Source organism: Ahaetulla prasina, chromosome 5 (genome assembly GCF_028640845.1).
Source record: "Ahaetulla prasina isolate Xishuangbanna chromosome 5, ASM2864084v1, whole genome shotgun sequence".
In the NCBI taxonomy this organism is placed as follows: Eukaryota; Metazoa; Chordata; class Lepidosauria; order Squamata; family Colubridae; genus Ahaetulla; species Ahaetulla prasina.
The window spans coordinates 137165283-137189730 of NC_080543.1; the positions used below are offsets into that span (position 1 = coordinate 137165283).

At 43.0% G+C, this 24448-nt stretch overlaps 1 protein-coding gene across 9 annotated transcripts in view; it reads right to left on the reverse strand.

The window, feature by feature from the left end:
• ENOX1 (ecto-NOX disulfide-thiol exchanger 1) overlaps positions 1 to 24448 on the reverse strand; it is a 550463-nt gene that overhangs the window by 472376 nt on the left and 53639 nt on the right. For 2 of the 9 annotated variants that reach the window (XM_058185660.1, XM_058185662.1), the window contains exon 1: positions 2660 to 2806. The exons of the other annotated variants lie outside the window; for them this stretch is intronic. The gene's annotated coding sequence lies outside the window, so the exon portion shown is untranslated. Of the gene's footprint in view, positions 1 to 2659; positions 2807 to 24448 lie in introns of those variants that run through there. 9 annotated transcript variants of the gene reach the window in all.

Genomic DNA, 24448 nt, shown 5'->3' on the forward strand with positions numbered 1-24448 from the left:
GCCCTTTGTCTGAAATTTTAGAGGGTTGGACTAGAAGACCTTGAAGGTTCCTTCCAACTCTATAATTCTTTATTCTTTCTCCAGAGATTCAATTTCTTCTCCAATATTTATCCAATGCTTATTTCTGCTCATTCCTAATTTTGAAAGCAAGGCTGGGGAGGAATAAGATAGGAGAAATAAGAAGACATAAACAGGAGCCACAATATTCATTTTTTTTTTACCCCTGCAAATTCCTTCTGCCTCCATTTTAGTCTGAGCAAACACAGGTCTAGCAACAAGCTTTAATCTACGTCATGAGACATCTTGAGACTTGGAAAAGGAAGGTGAAAATATTACCACTATTTCTCCAAGCAATCATAACCTCTAATTCATTTTCCATTAGGGAAAATAGAATTCAGAATAAATCTGATTAGAAAGCTTTGGCAGGACACCACAATTTCTCTCTTTCCCCCCCCCTTTGAAATTAAAACAGATTATTCAATCTGTCAATGTAATGTGATTTTGCTCAATATTCCGGTGGTTTTAATTTTCTCCACGATAACCGACCTTCCATAAATAAAACTTTCTCAATTTGGTCGGCCTTCGAGGGGGACGGAAAGGAAATTAAACAAACGTGTTGCTTATAAAAAAACATAAAACAAGATGAGCCAGATCGGTTCGCCGTTTGATTTCTCTAGGCATTTTTCTGTGAACGGGGTAGGTAAGCATCCTATTTTTGAGAGAAATCTAATTTTTCTGGGCTTCGGAGAGCACTAACCCTTTCTGCTCCTTTCAAAGCAGGGGTGAAATGCTCCCGGTTCGGACCGGATCACCCTATCCGGTAGTGATGGTGGCGGGTGGTTTGGAGAACCAGTAGCAAAAATCCCTGCCCCCCCCCCGCCCCCGGCATGCCCAGCTGAGCCGCATGATCATCAGAAGTTTTTTTTTACTTTTAAAAGCATTTTTTCTTCGGCCGAAAAGAATGCTTTTAAAAGTAAAAAAAAAGCCTCTGATGATCACACGGCTCAGCTGGGGTTGGTCAGAGCCTTTTAAAAGCATTTTTTCTACAAGCTCTTCGGCCAAAGAGGCTGTTTTAAAAAAGTGCTTTTAAAAGGTTCTGGCGATCGGGCAATTCAGCTGGGATTGTCTGAACCTTTTCAAAGCATTTTTTTACAACCACTTCAGCCGAAGGGGTTGCAGAAAAAATGCTTTTAAAAGTAAAAAAAAAAAAGTTGGCCACGCCCACCCAGTCACATTACCCCCCACCAAGCCACGCCCACTGAACCGGTAGTAACAAATTTTACATTTCACCCGTTTCAAAGGCTGCTTAATCACAAGGAGGGAAAACAGTGAAAGCAAATTAAGATCTCCATCTGATGGTACCAAAACGATTCTGGCATGGCTTTATCGGAAAAGTCCTACGCTCGTGTTCGGTCAAGACAATAGACAGCCGACGCTGTTGTTGTCGGCGTTGTGAAAACAAAAGAAAAACTAGGAAAAATAAGGGGGTTAATGTGTTGGGAAAAACAGAGGAGATTCAGCGGCTGCAATCAGCAAGCTTGTAAACACAACTGATTATAAGGGTTTGGGACAGGGGTGAAATCCAGCAGATTCTGACAGGTTCTGGAGAACCAGTAGCAGAAATTTTAAGTAGTTCAGAGAACCAGCAAATGCCACCTCTGGCTGGCCCCGGAGTGGGGTGGGAATGGGGATTTTGCAGCATCCTTCCCCTGCCACGCCCACAAAGCCACACCCACAGAACCGGTAGTAAAAAAAAAATGAATTTCACCACTGATTTGGGTTGGTTGAAATGATTGTGGGCGGAGGGCCAGAAGGCTTCAAATGAAGACAGCTTTCCCTCACCCTCATCCACCAAGTCAGCTCTGGAAGACCGCCTTTAAAAATCAGTTTAAAGGCACAAATATCTCAACTAGCCATCAAAGTTGGGAACTACCTAAAAAGAAATTTTAGGCTCTCATGTCTGTGGGGTCCTTGGTGTTCTCTGAGCTTGGTGGTTCTCTTGCCAACGTTTCATAACCCAACTAGGGAACATCATCAGTTATCATGCACCACGAATGATACTACCTAGTTGGGTCATGAAACATCTACGAGAAAACCACCAAGCTCAGAGAGCACCAAGGATCCTCCTCCTCCTCCCCCTTCTCCTCCTCCTCCTCCTCCTCCTCCCCCTTCTGATGATGTTCCCTGGTTGGGTCATGAAACATCTACGAGAAAACCACCAAGCTCATAGAGCACCAAGGATCCTCCTCCTCCACCACCTCCTCCTCCTCCTCCTCCTCCTCCTCCACCTTCTGATGATGTTCCCTGGTTGGGTCATGAAACATCTACGAGAAAACCACCAAGCTCAGAGAGCACCAAGGATCCTCTTCTTCCTCCCCCTTCTAATGATGCTCCCTAGTTGGGTCATGAAACATCTAGGAGAAAACCACCAAGCTCAGAGAACACCGCCGTTTAGTGAGCTATAAATCTTCAGAAAACGGAGTCTTGGTGGTCTTCTTGTCCAATCAAGACTGCTATTCATCCATTTCTGTAACAAAATCCATTCCTATCTCTTTGTCCCTCCCATGCTCACAACTCTCATCCAAAGCGATGGATGAATGTAAAGTCTACTTTTGGGTCTCTAAGCCAAGAGCTCCAAGGAAAGCTCTGTGTTTCTCACCCATTTGCAAGGCCACCTTTTCTTCCAAGGTTCACTTCTTCCTCCGCTCCTCCACCGATTGCTTTCACAGGAGAAAAAGGTAGAGGAAGCCTCCAGGAATTAATCCAGCCATGGTGCACCGCATTGCAGCCAACCACCCACAACAGCTGACGGTGACAAAATGCGATGATGTTGTTGTCGTCCGGTGCCTTCTTCCCACTCGCTTCCCACAATGACAAACTAGCGCTGTCCAGAAGTGGCAACTTCAGCACAGCTGAGCTCAACACAAAATCGAGCAAAATGTGTCTTTTGCGATGCTCAAGGCAAGAAGACCCATTAAAGGCATGTTGGCCTCATGTCAAGGTCCAGGGAGGGAGCCCAGAAGTATGGCTTTTGGAAATCTGGTCCGGGAGAAAAGGGGGGGGTGGGGAGATATGAAAGGAGAGAGCAAGTTGCTGTTTTAGGTACTGATCTCTGTGCAAAACAATGGACGATAATCCCCCAAAATATATAAGTTTGTTGCTGAAATAAGAAAGAGGCAGACCGGTTTTATTACCCAAAAGTGCATGTGGTTTATTTCTTTTACATGCACACATGCAGATATATCATGGCATTAAACATTTTAAAAGCAAAAGTGAAAAAATAAAAACTAACAGGATAGAGTAAGGAAGAGAAAGAAAGAAAGAAAGAAAGAAAGAAAGAAAGAAAGAAAGAAAGAAAGAAAGAAAGAAAGAAAGAAAGAAAGAAAGAAAGAAAGAAAGAGAAAAGGAAAACTCAGAGGAAGGGAAGGTTCGTCTCGATATCTCTTCCTTCTGTGAAGGTTTAGCACTTTAGATAGCGCTAGCATCAGTGGTGGGTTTCAAAAAATTTTACTACCGGTAAATTTTTTACTACTGGCCGTGGCAGGGGAAGGATACTGTAAAATCTCCATTCCCACCCCACTCCAGGGGAAGGTTACTGCAAAATCCCCATTTCCCCACATTAAGTGTTATATCATTAAGTGTTAAATTTGTACCATATGATTATCATTAAGTGTTGTACCTTGATGAATGTATCTTTTCTTTTATGTACACTGAGAGCATATGCACTTTATTGGCCAATAAAGAATTCTATTCTATTCTATTCCATTCTATTCTATTCTATTCCTCCCGGTCAGCTGGGACTCAGGAGGCAGAGAATAGATGGGGATGGGGCCAGTCAGAATTGTTACTACTGGTTCTCCGAACTACTCAAAATTTCCGCTGCCAGTTCTCCAGAACCGGTCAGAACCTGTTGAAACCCACCTCTGACTAGCATACCATGTAAACCGCTAACTTTAAATGGCTCTCTTGACTAGCCCAGATGACCATTGTATTACCAATGGTTTAGCAGCCTCATTCAATTTAACTTTGATGTAGATGGTGAAATAGGCTGTGAGAAGAACTTTGAGAGACAGGAAGAAGAACTGCAACCTAGAAAATGGTCGGATAAATGAAATCTGGGTTTCAGAAACCAGAAATGAAATTTGAGAAAGCATCTCAGAATTGACATTGAATCCCCTGGTTCTCCAGAACATAAAACAAGATCATATCATCATACTGATGATTTTGGTTTTCTAGTCTGATGAGGGAGGGAGACACGGAAGGGGAGGAAAGTGGGAGGAGGAAGGAGGAAGGAAGGAAGGAAGGAAGGAAGGAAGGAAGGAAGGAAGGAAGGAAGGAAGGAAGGAGGGAGGGAGGGAGGGAGGGAGGGAGGGAGGGAGGAGGGAGGAGGAGGAAGGAAGGAAGGAAGGAAGGAAGGAAGGAAGGAAGGAAGGAAGGAAGGAAGGAAAAAAGGAGCAAGGGAGGGAGGGAAGGGAAGGGGAAGGGAGGGGAGGGGAGGGGAGGAAAAAGGAACAAAGGAATAAAGGAACAAAAGAATGAAGGGAGGGAGGGAGAAGGGAAGGGAAAGGGAAGAAAGAGAAATGAAGGAAGGAAGGAGGGAGGGAGGGAGGGAGTGAAGGGGAGGGAGGGATTGGAAGCCTTTGCAACACTTATAAGAACCATTGTAAATTTACCTCTGTCTTCAAACTTACATAATCTGTCCTGTCTAATCATCAAAACCATAAATCATAAGTTCTTAAGTTCACTAAAGATAACTACCACCTCTCCTCTAAACGAATGCGTCCATCTGGCCATCTCAGCGTGTTCCATCCTCTTCAGCAGCCATTCCTCCATTGTGGGTAGCGCCAAACCTTTTCACCTTTGGGCATCTCTACAGGTTGCCATGTACGAAAACCAAGTTCCAGGACTTTCTTCCAACCGTTTCTCCATCAATCCCAAGAGGAAGACTTCTGGCCTCCATTGTCTATTAATCTTTAAAAGCCTCTGAATCCATGAAGATATCTCAACATAGGATTTTCCAGCTTTTTTTACATGATCGTCAAGCAGGGCAAAAAAGTTCCTTCTTGTCATTCATATTTCCAACATAGATTTGAAGGGCCTTGATGTACGCCTAGACAATTTCTCTGGTGTCCTATCCCAACCGTAAATCATTCGGAATGGTTTATTTATTGATTTCCTTGTAACTCCAGCTTCTAAGAGAAGCAACTCTTGAGACCATCAAAACACAAGGAAACCACGTCTACGGTTTCAAGGCCCACTTTTTTCTCCTTGGAGAAACTCTTCTTCAGTTGTGAAAAAGAGAAAGGAAGGCAGAGAAAACATACTGCTGGACCATGGGTGAAATGCTCCCGATTCGGACCGGATCTAGCGATCTGGTAGCGATTGGGGCAGGTAGTTCGGAGAACCAGTAGCAAAAATCCCTGCCCCCCTCACCATGCCCACCCAATCGCCCGGTCCCCACTTGCCTACTCGGCAGCTTCCTGCTTCTTTCGGTCTCGCTCGCTGCCTTGCTTTGCTTCAGCTGCTGCAATCAATTGCATCAGCTAGCAACTCAATCTGCCTGCCTGCAATCCGTCTCATCGGTGAGCAACTCAATCTGCCTGCCTTGTCCCTTCAATTGGATAAGTAACTTGGGGGTAGAGCTTTAAAAAAATAGTTAATTGGGAGGTTTTTTAAGAATTTTTTTTGTAGACATAGCAATTTAAAATTAAGGAAGTTTTAGCTGCTTTTATCTAAAAATATAAATAAAATAAAATAATAAAATAAAATATTTATGCAGCTTTCTGAGATTTGGTGTGTTTCTGTAGTGTTTCACTCTAACTACACAAACACATAAAATCTCACAAAGCTGTATGTGGCATTTTGTGTGTGTGTGTGTGTCAGTTGTGTTGTGTTGTGTTGTGTGTGTGTAAAGTGTGAAAGTTGGTTTTTGAGCTTTTTGTGGCTGTGTGAGGTTCCTGCTTGTTGCAGGAGCCATTCTGGGTCAGGTGCAGCTGCTTTTACATTGTGTGTGAGCCAGTTGTGTTGTGTGTGTGTGTGTAAAATGTGGAAATTGGTTTTTGGTACCTCTTATCGTTTTGTGTACTTTGTTTATTATTTTTATTATTTATTGTTATTGGCCACGCCCACCCGGTCACCTGACCACCAAGCCACAACCACCGATTAAGCCACATCCACAGAACCGGTAGAGAAAATTTTTAGATTTCACCCTTGTGCAAAACTAAAGCATATAGTTTTGCCTAGCATCTTGGAAATTATGGCTGGAGAACTATCTCAGGGAGATACAATTGTCCACCTTGTAGATTCCCAGCCTGGCTAATCTGCGTTACTTTGATATATTCTGTGCCACCAGCAGAAGTGTTTCTACAGCCTTCCAAGTTCAATGACATCATTTTATTGAGATGTAAACCGTAGCATAAATCAACATTTATGCCGCAAAGCCGTGGCGAAAAAAAAACCAACAACAACAACCCAGTCCCTTCAAAATTTTCACAGCCCTTCCTGCTCAGCAATTCTTGATTGGGCACTTAAACCATGAAACGGAAGCTGAATGTCGGGCTATAAACCAGCATTTTAAAGTAGATTTGTGGGGCACATTAAACCCAAGACTCCTGGTTTGAATGGGCATAAAAAGGCAAGAGGGTCGTTTCAGCGTCTTCACTGCAGGACTAAAAGCTTTGTATTTTCTTTGTGGTGGTGTTTCAGACAATATAAAACGCAGTTCAGTTTTCTTTGGAGGTGGGTGTCTTACCAAATGGCTGCAATTCATTTTTGATGAGAATTTTTTAGGCGGGGGAGGGGGGGCTGCTGTGCCTTTTGCAAACCTTCCCAGGGGCTGCCAGGATTGGTTTTAAAATATTTTAATGAACTGAATAAAACAGCTCAGTGAAATCTTAAAATAACAAGCTTGGAATTCCCATTTAAAGAACCTTATTTTCCCCGCTGTTTCTTTGAGTGAGGCTGGTTCCAAGGAAGAACTTTGAAGAGCTAATAGTATTTAACTCCAGGCACGTTATCTAGAATGTATAAAACAGTGGTGAAATCCACATTTTTTTACGACCGGTTCTGTGGCCGTGGCTTGGTAGGCATGGTGTGGCTTGGTGGGTGTGGCAGGGGAAGAATACTGCAAAATCTCCATTCCCACCTCACTCCAGGGGAAGGATATTACAAAATCTCCATTCCCTCCCCACTCTGAGTCCAACCAGAGGTGGTATTTGCTGGTTCACTGAACTGCTCAAAATTTCCGCTACCGGTTCTCCAGAACCTATCAGAATCTGCTGGATTTCACCGCTGATATAAAAGTATTTCAAATGAATGTTGGAACTGTAAATGTAAAGAAGGGACATTTTAATCACTTATGGTGGATGTGAAAAAATATTGGAGCAGGGTTCATATTCTAATACATTCTTAAAGTATAATAAAATTCTTAAAGTGAACATACAGATAAAACCAGAAACCTTTCTCTTGGATTTAATGGGGAAAGACTTGAGGGAACAAAAATTTGAACTTCGATGTTATATATGTTAATGGCAGCAAGACTATTTTACACACAAAAATGGAAGGACACTTCGATTCCCACAACGGAAGAAGAGGTGCAAAAGTTGGTGGCGTTGGCAGAGATGGCTAAATGGGCTGCTTTAATCGGAGAAAAATATATACAAATACTTGTATTCCTATTTGGAAACCGTTTCTGGACTTTGTGCTCGAGGTGGGGGGAAAAATGAAACTTTGATTTTGGGTTTTATCGATTAGATAGGTTCGTTGTTATAGAAATACTATGAGGTAAAGGCTCCCCTCGCACATATGTGCTAGTCGTTCCCGACTCTAGGGGGCGGTGCTCATCTCCATTTCAAAGCCAGCACTGTCTGAAAATGTCTCCCTGGTCATGTGGCCGGCATGACTAAAGGCGCATGGAACGCTGTTACCTTCCCACCAAAGGTGGTCCCTATTTTTCTACTTGCATTTTTTACGTGCTTTTGAACTGCTAGGTTGGCAGAAGCTGGGACAAGTAACGTGAGCTCACCCCGTTACGCAGCACTAGGGATTTGAACCGCTAATGGCCGACCTTTCGATTGACAAGCTCAGCGTCTTAGCCACTGAGCCACCGTGTCTCCTTTATACTATTATGTAAAGGTAAAAAGTTGAGGCCTGATGTTATTATCTTATTCTACTGCACAAAAGGAGTTGGGAGCCAATGCCTTTTCTTTCTTTTTCTCCCTTCTTTACTACACTTCTCCTTTCCCCTTTCCCTCCCTTGTTTTTGCTACTATTCGCTTTCGTATTTTTGTATTTTATATTATAAACTAACAAAATTGTAAAAAGAAAATTAAAAAAGATCTGATGGTGAGAAAACAGGGAACATTTTTTTTCTTTCTCCAATATAAATATCACTCATTTCAAATTTTTATAGATGCGTATTTCCCATACTTTTAATTTAAACCATACTTTTAATTTAAACCAGGTTAATTATACCTTAGAGCAGGGTATGCAAACTTGGCTCTTTTAATACTTGTGGACTTCAACTCTCAGAGCTTTGCTGGCTGAGGAACTCTGGGAGTTGAAGTGCACAAGTCTTAAAAGAGCCAAGTTTGCAGACCCCTGCCTTAGAGTGTTTGTTTGGCACTATGCGTATCAATCAGTACATTAAATCTATATGGGTAGTCCTTGACATACGGCCACCATTGAGCCCAAAATTTCTGTTATTTAATGAGACATTTGTTAAGTGAGTTTTGTCCTGTTTTACGACCTTTCCTGCCTCAGTTGTTAATTGAATCCGGCTTTCCCACTGACTTGGCTTGTCATAAGGTCGGAGCAGGCTAAGTACTTTTAACAGGTTCAGATTAACAGAGTTGGAAGGGACCTTGTAGGTTATCTAGTCCAACCCCCCACCCAAGCAGGAGACTCTATACCATTTCTGACAGATGGCAGTCCAGTCTCTTCTTGAAAGCCTCCAGTGATGAAGCTCCCACAACTTCTGAAGGCAACTTCTGTTCCATCGGTTGATGGTTCCCACTGTCACAAAATTTCTCCTTATTTCCAGGTTGAATCTCTCCTTGTTCAGTTTCCATCCATGATTCCTTGTCTGGCCTTCAGGTGCTTTGGAGAATAGCTTCACCCCCTCCTCTCTGAGGCAGGTTTCTGACCCACAACCCACCCATCTAGAGCCCAGTGTTAATAATACTGATTTAACTCACAGCATCCCATTGTAAGGGAAGGCTACCAAGCTAAGAACCATCTCTCCAACTCATATATAAGAGATCACTCCCAAATGGACAGCCAGTCAAAGGGTTGAAGTACAACCCACCGAGGTCTCTTCCATCCCTATTATTCTACGTTCTATGTAGATGTCCTTTCTTGATCTCTTTCTTCCTGCTCTCCCTCCCTCTGATTCACCCATCTTCCTTCCTTCCATCCTTTCATCCATCCATCCATCATCTCCCATCCATCCATCCATCCATCATCATCCTTCCTCCCTTCCTTCCATCCAGCCCTCCTTCTCCTTCCTTCTTTCCTTCCTTCTTTCCTTCCTTCCATTCATCCATCCATCATCTCCCACCCTCCCATCCATCCATCATCACCCTTCCTCCCTTCCTTCCATCCATCAACCCATCCTTCTCCTTCCTTCCTTCCATCCTTCTATCCTTTCATCCATCCATCCATCCATCATCACCCTTCTTCCCTTCCTTCCATCCAGCCATCCTTCTCCTTCCTTCTTTCCTTCCTTCCTTCTTTCCTTCCTTCCTTCCATCCATTCATCCATCCATCATCACCCTTCCTCCCTTCCTTATATCCATCCACCCATCCTTCTCCATCCTTCCTTCCATCCTTCTATCCTTTCATGCATCCATCCATCCATCCATCCATCATCACCCTTCCTCCCTTCTATCCATCTATGCATCCAGCCATTCTCCTTCCTTCCTTTCCTTCCTTCTTTCCTTCCTTTATTCCTGTTTTCCTTCCTTTCTTTCTTTCTCATGGTCTTGCCAACATTGGGGAACAATGTCCTTCTTTTTCCCAAGGCAGGGAACCCTACCTTGTTCTACTCAGCTTTTGGTGAGGATTATGGAGCTAAGTTACCTTTGTAGTTTCTGGTAATACAACCCTGGTTATCTCCATTTTTATTTGTGCTGCACTGTAGACCAAGAGTTTTTATCTAAACCTCCCTGCAAATAAGCAAATAAATGCAGACTGTTAATATATGTAAAGTGTTTTTTTACACGCATTAATGTCGGAAATATTGTCCAAATATTTGTATAATATTAACTTATTAAATTATAATCACAGCTTTGGGAGGTAAGAAAAAAATTGCAAAATGCAAAGCAATATTGTGATTTTATGGAGGCTGCTGTTGTTTAGCTAGTAGAGGATTCTTGGCATGGTATTTCATTAAAATAGCTTAATATTTTATTACGCAGGCAGTATTATCGGCTGCTTCACTTAGCCTTATTAGCCTAATGAGTCATTCTTTTTTAAAATATATATATATATAATTTTATTAAAGATTTTTTTTTAAAAAAAGAAGAAGATATAAACTAATATAATGTAAGAAAAAAAGAGAACAAAAACAATTGAATACAAAATAGTTTTTGATCTTCTCTATGGCAGTTATAAATACAATTGTAAATTCAACTCTTACTCTATAGTTACAACCAAACTCTGTTGTTTCTGTCATCTATCCTATCTAATCATCAAAACCATAAATCATAAATTTATTTTCTCCTGCTTTATGTAAAAAGTCCATAAGAGTTTTCCAGTCAGCAATAAACATAGATATTGTCTTTTCCTTAAACAAAGAATTCAATTTAGCCACCTCATCAAATTCCATCATCTTCCTCATCCAATGTTTCATTTTGTCTGTTGTCATTTAATGCTCTGGATAGTTTTTTGAAAACTTAAAACTTTAAAAAAAATACTATCATTTCAAATAATACTTTCCTTGCTTTTTATTAAAAATATAATTACCATACATGGACCAAAATGTTTATTTGTATTTATTCAATTTGCATCCTGCTTGTCTAAAGGTGATTGGTCAAGTTAATACATAGGAATTTATGTATATGCATACAGCTACAAACACATTCATACATTGAATATTCAAAAAAATAATAGTAGATTTAATTAATTATTACAGCCCTGACAATCTTCTCTTCCAAACCAGCTTTCCAAGAGTAAAATACAGGACATACTAAGTTTTAAATTTAAAGAGTTATTTTAGATTTGAGTTCATCTCAACGTCGATGTCGCAAATCTCACACCAAAAATACAAGACTAACAATAAGTTTGAAAGTTAGTGTTTAGAAAGACGACTCGGTAATAAAGTAGCTCTGCAGAATTTCTCCAAATGTTTCTTGGAATTAATATCAAACTTTTTATGATATTAATAAATATTAATACTGTGCGGAAAATTATTTCTGGGTCAAACCTACCCACAACAAACTCTTGAAAGGAAATGCACAACAGAGTAGATCTTACCAACCGAAAGAAGCATTTGTAGCTCAGGGTTGAATGGGGGGGTCCTTGGTGGTCTCCGAGCTTGGTTGCTTTCTTGAAGACATTTCATTACCCAACTAGGTAACATCATCAGTGTTTGAAGGAAATGGGGTTCGCTCTCTGTTATATACAAATGGCTTGTCCTTGTAGATAACACTCCCACCAATATTGACATATATAGCAGAGAGCAAGCCACACTCTCTTCTACGGTAGCACTGATGAAGTTACCTAGTTGGGTAATGAACTGTCTGCAAGACAACAACCCAGCTCAGAGAGCACCAAGGACCACACAGTCCTCCTCCTCCCTCCCTCCCTCCCTCCCTCCCTCCCTCCCTCCCTCCTAACACTGATGAAGTTATCTAGTTGGGTCATGAACTGTCTGCAAGACAACAACCCAGCTCAGAGAGCACCAAGGATCCCCCGGAGTTGATCTTTTCTTTCCTCTCCATCTCCCAATGACCATTCTCCAATTTCTCACATGACCTTTGCTTGCTCTGTTTACAGTTAGGTTTTATATAAATGGGCTGCAAAAATCTATTTGTCCACTGTTGTTGTTAGTTGCGAAGTCATGTCCGACCCATCGCGACCCCATGGACAATGTTCCTCCAGGCCTTCCTGTCCTCTACTATCCCCCGGAGTCCATTCTAACTCATGCCTACTGCTTCAGTGACTCCATCCAGCCACCTCGTTCTCTGTTGTCCCCTTCTTCTTTTGCCCTCAATCTTTCCCAGCATTAGGCTCTTCTCCAGTGAGTCCTTCCTTCTCATTAGGTGGCCAGTAGGCCACAAACACCATTTGTCCACTAGGCGGGAGCAAAGATATGGATGCTTATACTTCTCTCTATCACCATCTAGTGGGAATCCATAGCCTTGCAGTCCAAATACATAGCCCTACTCTCTCCCACGCTGCGTTTTTCTTCAACAGGCGGCATCTTTTTCTGACAGCTGTAGAGGTCAGCTGTGTGATCTCACAAAGAAGTCAGGTTGTCCTCAAATGTGCGCAGGCAGGTGCTGTTTGTGCAGCCCACATGCCGCGAAACATATTTAACAGATTGAATCCGTAGCGCAGCTCAGGCCTAAAATAAACTTTTGTTGCTGCTTTTCATAACAGAGGAACAGCAATCCCACCGAGTAGTTAATAAAATCCATTTGCCAACTACTCATTCAAAGCAAAGTTTGAGCTGCAATCTTGATCTTCCTAAGGGGTCCCCAATCCCAGCACAAAGGCATGTAAATCACTCAGGTTCAACCTTATAATTACTGTTCAATTGTCTTTCAATTCAGATGAGGGTGTTTTTTTTTTCCTGAACATGCATAGATGCATAACAAGCTCTTGAATCTTTCCAAAATTCTAGCAAATACAGTACAACCTCCTAGGCAGATAATTGATTCTCCAGCAGTGATCCAATCTTAATAAAAGTAAGGGATAACAGAGAGAGAGAATGAGAGAGAGAGAGCCGTTCCAGTCTGGTTTCCGGCCCGGTTACAGCACTGAGACGGCTTTGGTCGCGTTGGTGGATGATCTCTGGAGGGCCAGGGATAGGGGTTGTTCCTCTGCCCTGGTCCTATTAGACCTCTCAGCGGCTTTTGATACCATCGACCATGGTATCCTGCTGCGCCGGTTGGAGGGGTTGGGAGTGGGAGGCACCGTTTACCGGTGGTTCTCCTCCTATCTCTCCGATCGGTCGCAGACGGTGTTGACAGGGGGGCAGAGGTCGGCTCCGAGGCGCCTCACTTGTGGGGTGCCGCAGGGGTCGATTCTCTCGCCCCTTCTGTTCAACATCTATATGAAGCCGCTGGGTGAGATCATGAGTAGCTTTGGTGTGAGGTACCAGCTGTACACGGATGACACCCAGCTGTACTTTTCCACACCGGGCCACCCCAACGAAGCTATCGAAGTGCTGTCCCGGTGTCTGGAAGCCGTACGGGTCTGGATGGGGAGAAACAGGCTCAAGCTCAATCCCTCCAAGACAGAGTGGCTGTGGATGCCGGCATCCCGGTACAGTCAGCTGAGTCCACGGCTGACTGTCGGAGGCGAGTCATTGGCCCCGATGGAGAGGGTGCGCAACTTGGGCGTCCTCCTGGATGAACGGCTGTCTTTTGAAGATCATTTGACGGCCGTCTCCAGGAGAGCTTTTTACCAAGTTCGCCTGGTGCGCCAGTTGCGCCCCTTTCTAGACCGGGATGCCCTATGCACGGTCACTCACGCCCTCGTGACGTCTTGCCTGGATTACTGCAATGCTCTCTACATGGGGCTCCCCTTGAAGGGCATCCGGAGACTGCAGTTAGTTCAGAATGTGGCTGCGCGGGTGATAGAGGGAGCCCCCCGTGGCTCCCGCGTGACACCTATCCTGCGCAGACTGCACTGGCTACCTGTGGCCTTCTGGGTGCGCTTCAAGGTTTTGGTAACCATCTTTAAAGCGCTCCATGGCATAGGGCTGGGTTACTTATGGGACCGCCTACTGCTACCGAATACCTCTCACCGACCCGTGCGCTCTCACAGAGAGGGACTCCTCAGGGTGCCATCAGCTAGGCAGTGTCGTCTGGCGACGCCCAGGGGAAGGGCCTTCTCTGTGGGGGCTCCCACCCTCTGGAACGAACTCCCCCCAGGACTTCGTCAACTTCCGGACCTCCGAACCTTCCGCCGCGAGCTTAAAACATATTTATTCATTTGCGCAGGACTGGGCTAGGTTTTAAATTTGTATTGATTTTAATTGGTTTTAGTATTTATATCATTTTAATTAATTTGGCTTTAGAATAAGTTTTTTAATTGTGATCTTAATCTGTATTTATATGTTTTTATTGGCCTGTGAACCGCCCTGAGTCCTTCGGGAGATAGGGCGGTATACAAATTTGATTAAATAAATAAATAAATAAATAAATAAGGGAGAGGGAGGGAGGGAGGGAGGGGGAGAGAAAGAGAGAGCGAGATGGAGGGAGGGAGGGAGGGAGGAGGGAGGGAGAGAAAGAGAGAGGGGGAGGGAGGGAGGAGGGGGGGGAGGGAGGGAGAAGTGAGATGAGAGAGAGAGAGAGAGGTAATAGACAGAAAGACAGATAGAAAGAGAGAGGGGGGAACAGAGAGAACATAGGGAGAGAGACAGACAGACAGACAAACAGAGACAGAGACAAAGAAGAGAGAGATAATAGACAGACAGACAGATACATAGACAGACAGAGAGAGGGACAGAGAAGATAGATAGATAGATAGATAGATAGATAGATAGATAGATAGATAGATAGATAGATAGATAGATAGATAGATAGATAGATAGATAGATAGATAGATAGATAGATAGCAACAGAGAGACAGACAGACAGATGGACGGACAGACAGATAGGCACATTCACTAGCCAACCAAGCACCCCAATTACAGGTAGTCTTTGACTTACGGCTACAATTGAGCCCCAAAGTTCTGTTGCTGAGTGAGACCTTTATTAAGTCACTCAGGCTCCAAGTTATGACCTTTCTTGCCACAGTTGTTAAGTTAGTAACATGGTTGTTAAGTCAATCCGGGTTCCCCTTTGACTTTGCTTGTCCAGAAGGTTGCAAAACTTCGGACCTTTCGCCGCGAATTGAAAACATATTTGTTTATTCGCGCGGGGCTAGCTTAAACGTTTTTAAACCGTTTAGTTTTAAATTTTAAATTCTATTTATATTTTAAATTGGGGTTTTTTAGATTTTAATTATTTTAATTTTTCGGCCAAATTGTGTAATAAGTGTCTTAATTTAGCTTTTAATATTGTATATTGTGTATGTTTTTAGCCTGGCTGTACACCGCCCTGAGTCCTTCGGGAGAAGGGCGGTCTAGAAATTCAATAAATAATAAAATAATAATAATAATAAAAGGGGATCGCGTGACCCCGGGAACAATGCAAACGTCTTATATACGAGTCAGTGGCCAAGTGTCTCTATTCTGATCACGTGACCCATGGAGATGCTGCAGCGGTCGTAAGTGTGAACAAATATCATAAGTCACTTTTTTCAGTGTTGTTCTAACTTCAAACGGTCACTAAATGAACCGTTGAAGGTCAAGGACTAGATAGGATGACATGAGCAGCCCTTCCTCTTTTCCTCTTCCTCTCCAAAGCAGACCTTCTACCAAAGTCGTAAGGCAGCAGGAAAGCTTTGCTCCTTTCCCACGTTACTCCAACTTTGTGAGTTTTCTAACTATAAAGGTAAAAGTAAAGGTTCCCCTCGCACATACATGCTAGTTGTTGCCGACTCTAGGGGGCGGTGCTCATCTCCGTTTCAAAGCTGAAGAGCCAGCGCTGTCCAAAGATGTCTCCATGGTCATGTGGCCGGCATGACTCAACGCCAAAGTCGCACGGAACACTGCTACCTTCCCACCAAAGGGGGTCCCTATTTTTTCTACTTGCATTTTTATGTGCTTTCGAAACTGCTAGGTTGGCAGAAGCTGGGACAAGTGAGGGGAGCTCACCCTGTTACACAGCAGCACTAGGGATTCGAACCGCTGAGCTGCCGACCTTTCGATCAACAAGCTCAACGTCCTAGCCCCTGAGCCACCGCGTCCTTTTTTAACTATAGGAGCATTTATTTATCTTGCCACAATTATGGCCCTCTGGAGTAGACTAAGGGACATTTCATAACTCTGGCATTCCTTCAGAGACTGATTTAATCCTATCTCTAAGCTATTCCTGTGCTATTTATATTAGACAACATTCTTCTATCAGATATACATTCTAGCTCATTACTAGAAGTAGCGATTACTTCTCCTAATTAGTGTACATTCTACCGAATTGTTTAAAGGAGCCATTGCTTTCAAATGAGTGAGATGGGAACAGCCAAAGGGGTCCCAGGGGTGAAAATATCTCTCCCAAGACTCAAAAACCATTTCCACCGTTTCTTCCATTAGGAGGGTACAAGTCACCACGATATTAAAAAAGATGTTGAGACTCTAGAAAAAGTGCAGAGAAGGAAGCAAGGAAGATGATTAGGGGACTGGAGGCTAAAACATATGAAGAAGGGCTGCAGGAACAGTGAGAACCATCAACTCATGGAACAGAAGTTGCCTTGAGAAGTTGTGGGTCCTTCATCACTGGAAGCTTTCAAGAAGAGACTGGACTGCCATCTGTCAGGAATGGGGTAGGGTCTCCTGCTTGGCCAGGGGGTTGGACTGGATGACCTAAAAGGTCCCTTCCAACTCTGTTAATCTGTTATCTGAGTGCAGAGAAGAGCAATGAAAATGATTAGGGGACTGGAGGCTAAAACATATGAAGAACGGTTGCAGGAATTGGGTAGGTCTAGTCTAGTGAAAAGAAGGACTAAGGTTGACATGATGGCAGTCTTCTAATATTCGAGGGGCTGCCCCAAAGAAGAGGGAGCCAAGCTATTCCCCAAAGCACCAGAAAGCAGGACAAGAAGCAATGGATGGAAACTCATCAAGGAGAGAAGCAACCTAGAACGAAGGAGAAATTTCCTGACAGTGAGAGCAATCAACCAGTGGAACAGGTGGTCTCCAGAAGTTGTGGGTGCTCCACTACAAGCATTTGTCTGAAATGGAATAGGGTCTCCTGCTTGAGCAGGGGGTTGGACTAGAAGACCTCTAAGGTCCTTTCCAACTCTGTTATTTTGTTAAGTCCCCTGCCTTACTTTAAATAATAGGGAAAGGCTAACATTAGACTCCTACATGACTTGAAGCCAACCTGTAGAGAATTAAAACCGAAGACCAATTTTGTTAGAAGTAGACTTCACCCTTGAAATCCTGACAGCCGGAAAAAACAAGCTTTTGGTAGCAATTTCAATATTAAATAGATTACGATGCAACCCACATTTATGGCCAAAGGTCCTCCTGACCCATATCCTCCTAGAAATCCCTAGAGCCATGATGGCGAACCTATGGCACACGTGCTACAGATGGCACGCGGAGGCATATTGGTGGGCACGTGAGCTCAACTCCATTTTCGGGCCTTCTGGGCCCACCAGAAGTAGGGAAACAGGCTGTTTCTGGCTTCCAGTTGGTCTCGAGAGGGTGGGGAAGGCTGTTTTCACCCTCCACAGGCTCCTAGAAAGGCTCTGGAGCCTGGGGAGAGCAAAAAACGGGCCTTCCGATCCCACCAGAAGTCAGCAAACGGGCCGTTTCCAGCCTCCGGAGGGCCTCCAGGGGGGTGGGGAAGGCCGTTTTTGCCCTCCCCAGGCTCCTAGAAAGGCTCTGGAGCCTGGCAAGGGCAAACAACGGGCCCACCGTCCCATCGCATGCAAAAAGGGGGGGTTGTCACACACGCATGCGTGGGAGGGTGGGTGCATAGAATTATGGGTGTGGGCACATGCGCACGTAACACCCCCCCCGCGCCCCCTCCACTTTTGGCATGCAATGGCAAACAGGTTAGCCATCACTGCCCTAGAGTCTCTTTCCTTGCCATTTTTTCCTTCCTACCCATTTGCCGAGCCCCAGAAACACGGCCATCTCTGTAGACTTCTAAGTTAACCTCTAATTAGCAAGTGGAATAATTTTGCGTACGGGCATGGGTTGTCTGTTTTCATCCAGTTTTCTGCTTCGGGAAGCAATGATGTTGTCAGGAGAGAAATTTACACTTTTATGAAAGCAACTTCACGTTGAAAAACAGTCTTTATGTTCGCCCACTAACAAGGAGAGGAAGGAGTTGACGTAGGGGAATGTCACAATTGCTAAGCCCAGAACATCAACGTTGCACATTTCTGGGTTTTAATTAGGAGCTCAAGATATCTGCAGATGTCAGATCTACCAGAGGGCAGGTATCACTTTCTGCTCAGACTTTGGTTCCCCAGAGAAAAAGTGAGCCAGGAGGTCGGTCTGAATGACAGGTCAAAGATATCTTTCCAACAAGTACAAAAAACGCAAGGGTCAGAGAAGCTCAATGTGTTCTTCTGCTAACCAGGAATCTCGACAACTTCAACTCCCACAATGACTCCAAGATTATCTGAATCCAGCCAGGCTTCCTGCTCATTTTCAGATAAAATAAGCCTTCACCACCATCCTTCAGTGGTTAAGCAATACCCCAAACCACGTAAAATATTAACGCATAGCAATAAGACCAGTAGCTAAATGTTTGCTTAGGAAGCATGGAGAAGTTTAGAAAAACCAACCAGATGGTCAGTTTCTCCTCCAAAAAAATGCAGAATTCTCATCAACTTCCCTGATTCAATTTTTTCCTTCTCTTTGGAAGGAACTGCTCGCAGTCTTCCGATATCTCAGGGGCTGCCAGAAAGAAGAGGGAGTCAAGCTATTCTCCAAAGAACCTGAAGGCAGGACAAGAAGCAATGGGTGGAAACTAATCAAGGAGAGAAGCAACTTAGAACTAAGGAGAAATTTTCTGACAGTGAGAACAATTAACCAGTGGAATAGCTTGCCACCAGAAGTTGTGAATGCCCCAACACTCAAAGTTTTTAAAAACAGATTAGACATGTCTGAAATGGTATAGAGTCTCTTACCTGAGCAGAGGGTTGGACTAGAAGACCTTCAAGGTCTAGTCTAGTCTAGTTTCTCTTCTAGTCTAGTCTAGTCTATATTCTATTCTGTTCTATTTTACTCTACTCTACTCCTATTCCTATTCCTATTCCTATTCCTATTCCTATTCCTATTCCTATTCCTATTCCTATTCCTATTCCTATTTCTATTCCACTCTTCTCTACTCTACTCTACTCTCCTATTCCTATTCCTATCCTATATGATAGAATTTCTAGGTTCTATCATATCGCAAGATCTAAAATGGACAGCTAACATCAAAAACATCATCAAAAAAGGACAACAAAGAATGTTCTTTCTGCGCCAACTCAGAAAGCTCAAACTGCCCAAGGAGCTGCTGATTCAGTTCTATAGAGGAATTATTGAGTCTGTCATTTGCACCTCTATAACTGTCTGGTTCGGTTCTGCAACCCAACAAGAAAGACACAGACTTCAGAGGATAATTAGAACTGCAGAAAAAATAATTGCTACCAACCAGCCTTCCATTGAGGACCTGTATACTGCACGAATCAAGAAGAGGGCCGTGAAAATATTTACAGATCCCTCGCATCCTGGACATAAACTGTTTCAACTCCTACCCTCAAAACGACGCTATAGAGCACTGCACACCAGAACAACTAGACACAAGAACAGTTTTTTCCCGAAGGCCATCACTCTGCTAAACAAATAATTCCCTCAACACTGTCAGACTATTTACTGAATCTGCACTACTATTAATCGTTTCATAGTTCCCATCACCAATCTCTTTCCACTTATGACTGTATGACTATAACTTGTTGCTGGCAATCCTTATGATTTATATTGATATATTGATCATCAATTGTGTTGTAAATGTTGTACCTTGATGAAGGTATCTTTTCTTTTATGTACACTGAGAGCATATGCACCAAGACAAATTCCTTGTGTGTCCAATCACACTTGGCCAATAAAAATTCTATTCTATTCTATTCCTATTCCTATTCCTATTCCTATTCCTATTCCTATTCCACTCTACTCTACTCTATTCTATTCTATGATGAAATAGCCCTGTACCCCCTTCGGATTCCACTCCCATGCAGAAGAAAAACCCAGAGTGGTGGGTGAGCAGAGAACTGCTCAAAGCCCTATTTTATGACCTTTCTTGCTGCAGTTGTTAAGTGAATCCCTGCGGTTGTTAAATTAGCAACACAGTTGTGATGTGAACCTGGCTTCCCCATCGACTTTGCTTGTCAGAAGGTCACCCAAGGGGATCACAACATGACCCCAGGACACTCATCAAGAGGAGCCAGCTGCCAAGCGTCTGAATTTTGATCACCTGTCCATGGGAATATTGCATAAGAGTGAAAAATGGTCATAATTCCCTTTTTTCAGTGATGTTGTAACTTTGAACGAACCGTTGTTTTAAGTCAAGGAATTCTTGTATATTAGATATAATCAAGTTAAGAGCCTTCCCTCAAACTGAGCTGCTCTGCTTGAATAAAGGTAGCTACATGCTTATATCCCAGGGGTCGGCAACCTTAAACACTCAAGGAGCCATTTGGACCCCGTTTCCCACAGAAAAGAAAACACCGGGAGCCACAAAACTCTCTCTGTTGGAGCTCCGACGCTCTGGAACGAACTTCCCCCTGGCTTACGCCAAGTGCCTGATCTTCGGACCTTTCGCCGTGAACTAAAAACATATTTATTTATTCAAGCGGGACTGGCATAATAGTTTTACTATTTTAAATTGGGTTTTTATTGTTTTAGGGTTTTAAATTTTTAAATTTTTAATGTCGGCCTTTTTTTTGTAATTTGCTTTGTTTTAAATTCTGGTTTTAATTGTATATATATTGAGTTTTATCTTTGGCTGTACACCGCCCTGAGTCCTTCGGGAGAAGGGCGGTATAAAAATCTAATAAATAAATAAATAAATAAATAAAATAAAATCCTTTTGACATCTAAAATGAAGATAACGCTGCCTATATCGTTTTTTACCTTTATGCTATGTATAAAAAAAACTATAACGTGTTGCGTTTATGAAATCAATGAACCGCTACAGGGAAAACAAATTTTTATTTCTGCATGCAATAAAAACGTTTCAAACTCTGGAAAAAAAAAAAAGATGGGTCAAAGAGCTCAAAAATATCACATGCTGGCACATGTCACACATTGGCGGTTATGACACATATTTTGAGTGTCAGGGAGCCGCAGCAGAGCCACATGCAGCTCCAGAGCCGCAAGTTGCAGACTCCCTGTTATATCCCAAGAAGAATTTTCCCAATGTTATTTACGGAGCTCTGCATCTTGTCTCCTCGTAGCAAACCCTTCTTACATTCAGTGGCTATAATAAATTATTTCCATCTCCACCCCCTTCACAGATGCAACACAAACATACCAACACGGCATAAATCAAACCAGACAGGGCATCCGTGCTTTTAAAAGCAGGGCACCGAGCTTCCATACATCATGCAGAATATCAATTTTTCACCAATATTGTGGGGTTTTTTTCCTTTCCTCTTTACCACAGTAATTTGGTATTGATTTGGCATGACTGTTTCATGCCGCATTTAATTTGTTCACTGGTTGCAGTGCGTGAATGGAAACCTCGGTATAACCGTTCACTTAGGTCGAGGGTCAGCAACCGGTGGCTCTGGAGCCTTATGCAGCTCTTTCATCCCTCTGCTGCGGCTCCCTGTTGCTGGTCAGCTCCACAATTGATAGGGCTTTTGGTTAGGACAGGTAGAGGAAAAAGGACACCACACTAGGAGGAGACTTATAGTGGGGGAACTGGAATTCTGGTCAGCTCCAGAAGTGAATGGGGGCTTCCAGTTGGGAACTTTGTGGCTTTTTGAGTGTTTAAGGTTGCCGACCCCTGACTTAGGTAATGGTTTCAAATGTTCAAAGCATTGGAAGTGCATTAAATTGCTATCATCTTCACCACTTAGAAAGAAAATGCATGAGATCTGGTATTGGTTGTAAACCACCCTGAGTCCTTCGGGAGAAGGGCGGTATAGAAATTGAAATAATAAATAAATAAATAAAATAAATAAATATTGTTAAATCTGTTGATTTTGTTTTTGTTTCAAATGCGTACAAAGTTAGTGGGTTCCATTCTTGCAAATGGAGGCCGAAGGTTCGTAGCCAACACACATTTTGCTCAACAAGCGGCACGATTTAATATAACTGGGATCATCATTGGATAAATCATTGTTGGTTAATACCTGAAGGCAGAACAAGAAGCCATGGATGGAAACTCATCAAGAAGAGTACCAGCCTGGAGAGAAATTTCCTGACAGTGAGAACAATCCATCAGTGGAACGGCTTGTCTCCAGAAGTTGTGGGAGCTCCAACATTGGAGTCTGAAAGGTGCTTTTTTAAAGAGACAATTGGACTTTCTTGTTTTTCTCATTTCTCATCCAAGAAGCTTCTTCAGGCGAATGAAGAAACGTCTTCAAAGAAAAACAAAGTCCAGTTGCCTCTTGAAAAAAGCACCTTTGGGACAACCAGGACCTGGATCAGGGGTCTCCAACCTTAGTAACGTTAAGGTTTGTGGACTTCAACTCCCAGAGTTCCTCAGCTGAGGAACTCTGGGAGTTGAAGCCCACAAACCTTAAAGTTACAGAGGTTGGAGTCCCCTGACCTGGATGACTGAGAATCTCCACAGACATCCAACACTGGTTTTTAAGAGGAGATTTGGGCAGCCACCATGTGTCTGAAATGGTGAAAGGTTTCCTGCTTGAACAGTGGGTTGGACTAGAAGGCCTCCAAGATCCCTTCTGTTTATGCTGTTATGAGTCCCAAAATTGTCTCCAAAGGGCAAGTCTTTCCATGTCTTTCTCCAGAGGAATTATTGAGTCTGTCATTTGCACCTCTATAACTGTCTGGTTCAGTTCTGCAACCCAACAAGAAAAACTTCAGAGGATAATTAGAACTGCAGAAAAAATAATGGCTACCAACCTGCCTTCCATTGAGGACCTGTATACTGCACGAATCAAGAAGAGGGCCGTGAAAATATTTACAGATCCCTCACATCCTGGACATAAACTGTTTCAACTCCTACCCTCAAAACGACGCTATAGAGCACTGCACCCCAGAACAACTAGACACAAGGGCAGTTTTTTCCCGAAGGCCATCACTCTGCTAAACAAATAATTCCATCAACACTGTCAAACTATTTACTGAATCTGCACTACTATTAATCGTTCATAGTTCCCATCACCAATCTCTTTCCACTTATGGCTGTATGACTATAACTTGTTGCTGGCAATCCTTATGATTTATATTGATATATTGACCATCAATTGTGTTGTAAATGTTGTACCTTGATGAAGGTATCTTTTCTTTTATGTACACTGAGAGCATATACACCAAGACAAATTCCTTGTGTGTCCAATCACACTTGGCCAATAAAATTCTATTCTATTCTATTCTATGCTTAAAATCGTCTGGAAATACTTTTAGAAGGAGCAAGCTACAATCCCCACTTCCTGTCCCAAACCATCACCCCTCCTGGCTATTTTAAATCCCCACCCGAATTCTAAGTGGGAAACAAATGCCCCCATTTATAATAAATGAGAGAGAGAGAGAGAGAGATAGCCATCTGAAGAGTCTGCGAAAAGCATAAAGGCCCAAGGCAAAACATCACCATACAACACAGCCATCCTTGTACTACTTGAAATAGGTGTCATTTGCTATCAGTTTATCTCTCCATAAATCTTTCTGACCAAATCCTGCTGTTTCTTAATAAATCACATTGGGTGAGCTAAGCCCAAGCTTTGGACGGGGAGGGGAGGGGAGGAAACCCCTGGGGAAAAGCAGAATCAATAAAAGCTTTATGTGCCGAAGGGAAAAAAAATCAGTCGGCTTGATGGGTATCATCCAAACACATAGCTCAGTAACGAAGCTGAATCATCCGATCTGGGCACCAATTCCAGCTGAATCATTAGCTCAAGGAGCAATTCAGATTGAGACCAATTTTTTTTTTTAATTTGCATTTATATCCCGCCCTTCTCCGAAGACTCAGGGCAGCTTACACTATGTTAGCAATAGTCTTCATCCTATTTGTATATTTATATACAAAGTCAACTTATTGCCCCCAACAATCTGGGTCCTCATTTTACCTACCTTATAAAGGATGGAAGGCTGAGTCAACCTTGGTCCTAGTGGGACTTGAACCTGCAGTAATTGCAAGCAAGCTGCTGTTAATAACAGACTGCATTAATCTGTTGAGCCACCAGAGGCCCTGTTAATTGTAAATTAAATTGTTAATTTGTAAAGGAGGACAAAGGGAAACAAGAATTTAAAGACAAAGGCTTTTCAAGGCCTTCTCTAGCATGGCTCCTGATTGAGATAGAAGTCACATCATCTTTTTTTTTTTTTTTGCAAATCCACGGGAAAAGATTTGCATGTCTCCTAGAGCAGGGGTCTCCAACCTTGGTCCCTTTAAGACTTGTGGACTTCAACTCCCAGAGTTCCTCCACAACCCTTCGTCATCCAAGCCCACCATCTGCTAGCTAGTTTTCACAAAAAGAACACAGC